Raw genomic sequence first — 8,593 nt, forward strand, 5'->3', positions numbered from 1 at the left:
TCACTTTTTAAATGTTACCTTCATGAGGGTGGAGGATGTTGGATTGACAGCTCTGGAGATTGGCACCTCTATTTATAGCCAAGGAGCAGGGAAAACAGAGGCAGGAGGAGGGCAGGCACGTGCCCAGATGTCCTCTGGTTTCCTCCCTTTCCTGCCTGATCTCTGCCTTGCCTGGGGAGCAGCAGATTTTGGATGTCCTGCTCTCCCTGCAGAGATGCCCACGGAGGAGGGGATGAGCAGCCACCGGTCACACTGGGGCAGACTCTGTCACTTTGTGGTTTTGGGCACTCACAGCCCAAGGGGGATCATGGAGCACCTCTCCTATGAGGAGAAGTTGGGAGAATTGGGTTTGTTCAGCCTGGACTAGCTTTGGGGTGGCCTAAATGTGGCTTTCCAGCACCTGAAGGACCTAAAAGAAAGATGGAGAGAGACTTTACAAGGGTCTGGAGTGAGAGGACAAGGCAGTATGGCTTCACACTGACAGGGAGCAGGTTTAGATTAGCTATTAGGAGGAAGGATAATTAATGATAAAGCAATTAGTGTGGGGCAGGAGTAGTGTTCAGCACAGAGCAATGAGTTTGCCATAAGCTCACCTGAAGCCAGGGATCAAGGGAAATAGTAAAACTAGAAGAATAATTCTCAAGCCTGACCCAGCACAGCCTGCAGTGCTTCCATCTCCACAGCCACATTTTTGGGAAGGAAACCTTGCCTGCTTTCAAGACTGAGAGCGGTTGATTCGATTGTCAGCTGTGTTTGAATATCTTAACATCTCATTTTGGAGAGGCTCTTGCTTTATTTTTAAACTCTTTTAAATTCCAAGAACAGGCAATAACACCTCAATTTAAAACAAAGCCATCCTTTCTTTTTATTTGCAAATTGAATCATGGAATGGTTTGGGTTTGAAGGGATCTTAAAAATCATCTTGTTCCACCCCCTGCCATGGGCAGGGACACCTTCCACTATCCCAGGTTGCTCCAAGTCCTGTCCAACCTGGCCTTGGACACTTCCACAGATGGGGAATTCACATCTTCTCTGGCAGCCTGTGCCAGTGTCTTATAGTGACGAATTTCTTCCTAATATAGAATATAGAATTAAAGAGTCACTTCACTAGCAGAGATAAGTGGTTTACTAAAGCAATTGAAGCAAGGTAATAAACTGAAAAAGGCCTGGGGCAGTGACTGGCATAAATTGGTTAAAGACCAGACAGGGGTCATTGGACCAGAGATTATGCATGCAAGAGATCTGAAGGATCTTGAAAAGGAGTTAATGACAATGCCAGTAAAAATGCTGAAACTGGAATCTGTACATAAGAGCTGGAACTTTCTTTTGAAGGGCAGCACCCTGATTACAGGAATTTTTAACCGTAGAGTTTGAATCGGTTTACAAAAAAGTTGATTGAAAATATAGAAAGAGATAAAATAATAAAACTACCAGAAAACCACAATGAGCTACAAATGGAACACAACAGCTATTTTTTTGGAGAATGCTTCTTTATTTAGCCCAGTGAAGTTACCTGGCTAATAACTGGGTGGAAAAAAATAGGTGATACAGGGAATCTGGGGTTTCCTTGAAGAAGGTCCATCAAAAAATGTTATTAATAAAACAAAGTATTTTTAGATGCAAGGTGACAACATCGTCCTGATTGAAAACTGGTGAAGAACCCAGTTCTGCAGCACAGAAGTGAAAATAATTTACCTCAGCAAACCTGGAATCAGACTGGAAGGAAGGCAGAAAGCCAAGGCTGGTAATTCACATCTCCCACAAAAGGGTGATTTTAGCTGAAGCACCTTGGAAACCTGCAGGGTAAATTTAAATTTGGAAAAGAGGAGTGAGTGGCCACTGGTTTTGCAGACCTCCAAATGTCACCAGGGATCAGCCCCAGCACCCTGTGAGATCCAAGCATGCCTTTATCCAAAGAATTGGTCACACCCTTCCATGCCTCAGCTGGCTCAGCCTTTAGTCACTGAACCCACATCTAAAAATGTATTTTCCACAGCACTTTATCCTGTTGCAACACCTGTGGGAAAGCTCTGGTGGCTTCTTTGGGATTTACTTTCGTGCCTTTTTAGAGCATCCTGTTTCAGAGAGGAAGAAAAGGCGAACTGTGCCATGTGGAAATCTTTCCATCTGGCCATTGCAACAGCACTTGCACAAGGCTGTGAAGGGACAGGAGGAGCAGAGGGAAGGGGAACAGTCCCAACAAACTCAATGCCAACCATATCTCCACATTAGGAAGGAGGGGAGCTTCTCCCTAGCCTTGCAGCTCAGGTGCTGCCTCAGTACAAGCCTGGCTTCCAAGGCAGGTGGCTTCCCAACAGGCAGGATAAATAAAAGGTGATCTGTCAGACTGTGCTTTCCCTCCACAGGTTTGGAAGGAAGGCTTTTAACGCTGCGCTGAAGGCAGCAGTGACTGCAACACTTGGTGAGTAAGAAGTGTAACGTCAGCGTGAAAACCGAAGCCAAAGAGGGGAACAGGAAAGAGAAAGCGAATGAATCAGAAAAGTGATTGCAGGGGCGTATCAGTATTTATAGCAAAAATCTCCAGGCTCCAACTGACTCTATCTAGTGGCACAAAATAGAATTTTTGCATTATTTTTTTTAACACTAATCAGGAAGTCTGTTTGACAACAATAAGAACCTGTTGATTCAAACCTTGTGCTCTGCACAGCTACGCCAGGCTCTGAAGATTATTTCTTGATACCTTTATATTTCAAAACAGGAATGTTTTTTCTAATAGCTTATTAAAGGTCAAATCACTTCACTTTTTACAGCCAACCATGACTGCTTGTAGTGGATTTTACCTCTTTGCTATCCTGCAATTAAGGTAAAAGAAATCATGAAATTAGGCAGATGAATGTGTCATTTGTCTTCCAGATCCCAAAAGTTCTTTGAATTTCAGAGTTGAAACAATTTGAATTTGGTGAATCTGTTGCTAAGCAATTGAAGCCATCAAAGTTTAAATCTTGAATTATTATCCTTTATTGTCTGGAAATAGGATGCAAGAGAATGGATCAAAATGTGAGCTGATATCTTCTAGTTCCATTTCCCAAGGGCTTCTCCCAAATAACACCACAATCCATGTGGCACACTTTGCAAAAAGCCAAATTTTCTTCATGTTGAGCTATCCTTTTCCAAAAAGCACTTTCCAAAGAGTCTTTTGAGGGCATGGAAGCAGCTTGGATTTATGAAATATATAAATGTATCATCAAGCATGTTAAATGCTGATAGGAGCATTCAGCTTACAGGCAGGCATTTTTAAAAGTGGAGAGAACAGGACCGATTCTCACATCCAACCATTATCTTGTCCCACAAATGAATGGGGGTTTTTTGCCTACAACCACTAACGATACACTATGCTCTGATTGTGTTCGGAGCTGTGCTTTGTTTCCTAAATACTTTTAATTCTGTTTATTACCCACAGACATTTAATCACCTCTGGCTTAACTTTCAAAGCACATTATCATCACTCGTTCACGTAATCGCTTGGTTCAGACTGGGTTTTCTGCAGGAAACTGTCCTCAGGCAGTCTGATAAGTTTGGATAGCCACTGATGGAAGCCAGTTTGGGAATTATTGATTGCTGGTATTTTCATACCATATTTTTATTTCAGGTTGGTAGGGATGTGGGGTTCTGTGCATTCTCGTGTGCTCTGGAAAGATTTATAGCAATAAGGATATTATTGGAAAAAACAAAGTGATAGTAACACAATGCATATCGTGTTTCTGGGTTGAACCAGCTGCTTAAAAACTTTTAGGCTTTTAAAAAAAGCTCTTGGGAAACAAAATCAGAGTAGATTTTGGTTTCCTTTTAAAGCTTTCAGCAATTTCAAACAGATACACAGGAACCTTTGATGTCACTTATAAAAAATGCACAGCATCAAAGAATATTAATCTGCACAGTAATGGCAGTTCCTAAGGAAATAATCTGATGGAAGTGAAACCTCTACTAGATACATTTTCCATCTGTTCACCAATAGCAAGAACTCCTCTTCCTTTAGGAATTTTCTCTTTTAGAGTTAAGAGAAATATTGAATCATTTTGGCATGTTCTTCCTCCTTTCTGTCTATTCAAAAATAGCAGTGCACGAAGACCCCAAACTGTTTGGAACTGCAAAAGATGAGATTAAACACAGGTTCAGAATTAGTCTCTTCTCACCCACAGACCAAGGGAGTTTGTGTTTACTGATGATGTGAAAAACATAAGGAGCTGAGCGACAACTGAGCTGACAAAACATGAACAAAAGCTATAGGTCATGGACTGTTAAATCAATGGACATTTGAATATTGAACTGTGGGAAGTTCTGGAGGCAAAACCAACCAACCAAACACACTGAAGGCTGCATCTTTTCAACAGAGACTTTCCTCCCCTATCCAGTAGTTTTTAAAGTGTGCACACATGTGGGGATCGGGCTCTGCTCGCAGGGAACAGGGACAGGAGGAGAGGGAACGGCCTCAGGCTGGGCCAGGGCAGGCTCAGGGTGGACAGCAGCAGGAATTTCCCCATGGAAAGGGTGCTCAGGCCTTGGCAGGGGCTGCCCAGGGAGGTTTGGAGTGCCCATCCCTGGAGGTGCCCCAGGAAGGCCTGGAGGTGGCACTCAGAGCTCTGGGCTGGGGACAAGGTGCTTGGACTTGATTATCTTAAATGATTTTGCAAAAAATCCTAAATGATTCTGCAAAACTGTGAACTTATGGTGAGAGTCACCCAAAGTCAGATGCAATGAAATATATTTTTGCAGAAACTGACAGTTCAGTGTGGAAGTATTGCTGGGCTGGTTCCAGCTGATCAGATGGATCGATGGACAGCGATGCTGCCTGGCAGAATGACGAGGCTCCATCTCATCACCATCCCTGCGTAGGTACAGGCTGCCTACCTACTCACAGCAAGAACATTTCTCAACAGGACCCTTATTTTTAAAAAAATGGATTAAAAAAATTTAGGCTTTTCTGTGGAGGCTTTCTCATACATCCCTATAATAATAGTGTACATAATACTTGTGCTCTGCTGCTTCATTTTCTTTCCTTTTACTTTTGATAAGGTAGTTTTACTAAAATCTGAAATTTAAATATTTATACTGTAGGCTTTTTGATTAGCATATTTTGAAGCTAATCATAATAGGGCTCAGCTCATTTAGTGGATGTGTCAGTAAAATGAAGAATGAATTCAGTGACAGGGGTGAAGAGGAAAGGATGAAAAAGAAGTAATTTGTACTTGTGAGAAGGATAATGTCTGTTACATGGGGACAGATCTACAGAAAGTTAAGTAGGATACAGCTCCTGCTCCCTTTCCTATTCGAGGAGCAATTTTTCAGAGAATGCACATTTCAAATAAATATTTTAATCTAAAGTTTAAAACTTCCACTAAATTGGTTTTCAAAGTTTCCCTTAAGTTTAATGGAAAGGATTCAGATTCTTTTAACATATGGTACAAAGCTGATCACAGAGAGAATTTAAATCCTGCTTTGAAAGTACCAGGGGACACAGCTCTCAGGATTTCAAATACCAGCCTTGTGCAAGCCCAAAAGAGCAGATTAATACAATTGTTCTGTTATCATCTATACATATATACTATTAATATATGTAATCCTGAACTTTTGGAGATCTCATTTGTTTATTCTGTGCAGCCACAAAGGTCAGAGGACGATTAGGAAGCCAAAACTGATATAAATGCACGAGTGAAAGTACTGAGCTCTGACAGAAATGTCTGGCATCATGTAATTTGTCACGAAAGGATGAGAACAAGCAAAACAGAAGTCAACTAAACAGCAGAGAAGGATTTATTTTGTTTCATCTTGGATGACTGTGTCACATAACATTTTGTCTCAGCTAGTCAGCCCTGACAAAGAGCATCCCCAGAGCATCATCCACCACGGCTCATGGAGAGGTCAACGTTTTGTGAGGGGATTGCTGCTTGGTATTGCCTCTTGTTTGCTATCAACCAGTTCCTTGATTTGTTTTTTTTCCTAAATTTGCCAAATTCCACGTGGGAACATGAAAGGTAAAACTGAACTGGTAATTGCCCAACCCATCAAATCAAGACCATGTTGTACAAGATCTGCGACTCAACACTAAAGCAAGTCAAAGAAAAAACTCTTCTTTTACATTGACTGAAGGCACTCACAAGTCTGAGAGGAAAATTCACTGGTTTGGCTAAGAAAATAAGAGAAAGAAATTTCAAAACTCAAAAAAAAAATTGGTTCTGACATTTCTCTAATGAAAAGCCGGAGGGCTTCTTAATATGAAAAACATTGCATTTAGAAATTAACTTAAATAAGTTTTAAAGGAAGGAATCATCCCCAAATTAACCAAACTCATGAATGCACTGTAAAAGGGTCAAGTGGGAGGCAGTTTTTCAATCCAAACCTAATTCCGCTGGTTCTGATTCCATCCAAATCGCATTTGAAACGTAATTAATGAATGAATTTAGCCAGGCTGATGAGCTGGCACTGTGACAAGCTCCATTCAGAAAGTCACTTCATTGCTCTGGGTGAGTCCAGGATCAGCAGCAAACTTCAGGCCTGGTCCTGCCAACATGATGCTTAAACAAGGACAGATTCTTGTATAGGTGTGATGACTTGTATTGGTGGGATTTATCCCAAAACGATCATGGCAGTGAGACCCATGGTTGGTTTTCACCACATCCATTGCCTGGCATCACCTGAATTTGGGTTTTTTTCCATCTGGTCTTTCACACATCCTTCCCTCTCCTATTTCCCAAGCCAAGCAGCTGAGACCTCTGATGGACCCTGGCGACACTGCAGCCCCTCTGCTCTCCTCAGCCTTTCAGCTGGGCTTGAGGTCCTTTTAGAACCCTGCTCCCATGTAAAAATACTTCAGTTCTTCCCAAACAGAATTTGCAGGTGGGAACAGAGGGGTGTTGCATTGCACGAAGCTCTTCATTGCAAACCAAAGCTACAGCTGATCTTCCCCATGGGGAGGAAATCCAATTATCCTCTATTTTTAAAAGAGGTGCAAACCATTAATTTCTAAACACTTCTTTCTGTAACAATATTCAGAATATGTCTTGGATCTATTTAGAAGACCAAGAGGATAGATTATTATGTTCTTATGAAGTTTAATGGAATTTGAGCACCTAATTCCCAAAGGCTTCTTTGACAGCTGCATTCAAAGTCATTTACCAAAGAGATGGAGATGTTTTTAAACAGTTTCTCTAGTCTACACTTGATATCTTTCTCCTTTCCTTTTGTTGTGGTGGCTGCTATAAATATTCAGTGGTTTTTATGAGCCTCAGCAGACCAAAAATGATCTTCAAAGAACTCGCTTACATGTATTCACATATTTTAAAAACCCTAAGATTTCCTTCAAAAGAAATATTATCAGGATTTCTGTATGTCTGCAGATAGTGAAAAGAAATTATTTGCAGAAAATAGTATTTTCACTGAGGAACAAAGGGGCAAAAGAAAGGATGAGAGGATTGGAGAAGTGATATACGTTCCAAGAATTCCTGTTACGGAGCTCTTGAGAAACACTTGTCTATCCCAACACGAATTGTCATCAAACTTAATTTCTTCAAGGGTCGATTGTGCAAGATAGTGAGAGAGTTAAAACTCCACTGAGATAAACCAGAGGCTGTTTGTTCTCTATCCTCTCCACCATATGTTGTCAATGAAGGGAAAGGGCAAGCAGAGCAGCTAAAATAATCCTGAAATGCTGTGGTTTGTACTCACGCCTCCAAAAGTGATTTATCTGATGGGCATTTCAGTTCAAGCAGTAGAAACAACAACTCTTCCAAAATACAGCATGTTTCAGCTGGAGAAATTCCAGGATAAAGTCAGAAGAGAAGGCCATGAAATCAAAGTACAGGTCTAGCTGTGAGTAAATAAATAGCAATAATTTTAAAAAATATTATAAGACCATCCTGTCTGTATCTTTGTGGGACCTCCTCAAAACTGATCCAGCAGGATCCTGATGCACATCCAGCCTGGCCTTGGACACTTCCAGGGATGGAGCAGCCACAGCTTCTCCAGGCAACCTGTGCCAGGACCTCCCCATTCTCACAAGGAACAATTTCTTCTGTATATCCAACCTAAATTTCCCCTGTTTCAGTGGGAAGCCATTCCCCTGTCCTGTCACTCCAGTTCCTGAAGAACCATCCCTCTCCTGCTTCCTTGCAGGCCCTTCAGACACTGGAAGGGGCTGTGAGGTCTCCACAGAACCTTCTCTTCTCCAGGCTGAACAGCCCCAACTTTCTCAGCCTGTCCCCGTAGAGGAGCGGCTCCAATCCTCTTATCAACTCCATGGACTCCTCTGGACTTCTTCCAACAGAGTAGAGGGGGAGAATCACCTCCTTCCAAGCATCCACCCTCCAAACCAAGCTGGGGCAGTGCTGCTCCTCCAGCACCTCCTGCTTCATTTTCAGTGGCAGTACAAACAGACTGGCATGCTCAGAATTTTTCCCGGTCCAGAATTTCAAGTTTTTCCCGGCAGCTCTTCAATTTTACCTCGTGCTTGACAGAAAGTGGAACAGGAACAGGGCACTTGAGCAATACCCACAGGGTAATCAATCATTGTGGAAGGAGATTGAAAACAATCTGGCCTCCCACAGGAGGTTCAAAGCCACCGGCACCGTTTATGGCA

This window comes from Corvus hawaiiensis, chromosome 15 (genome assembly GCF_020740725.1).
Source record: "Corvus hawaiiensis isolate bCorHaw1 chromosome 15, bCorHaw1.pri.cur, whole genome shotgun sequence".
Classification (NCBI taxonomy): Eukaryota; Metazoa; Chordata; class Aves; order Passeriformes; family Corvidae; genus Corvus; species Corvus hawaiiensis.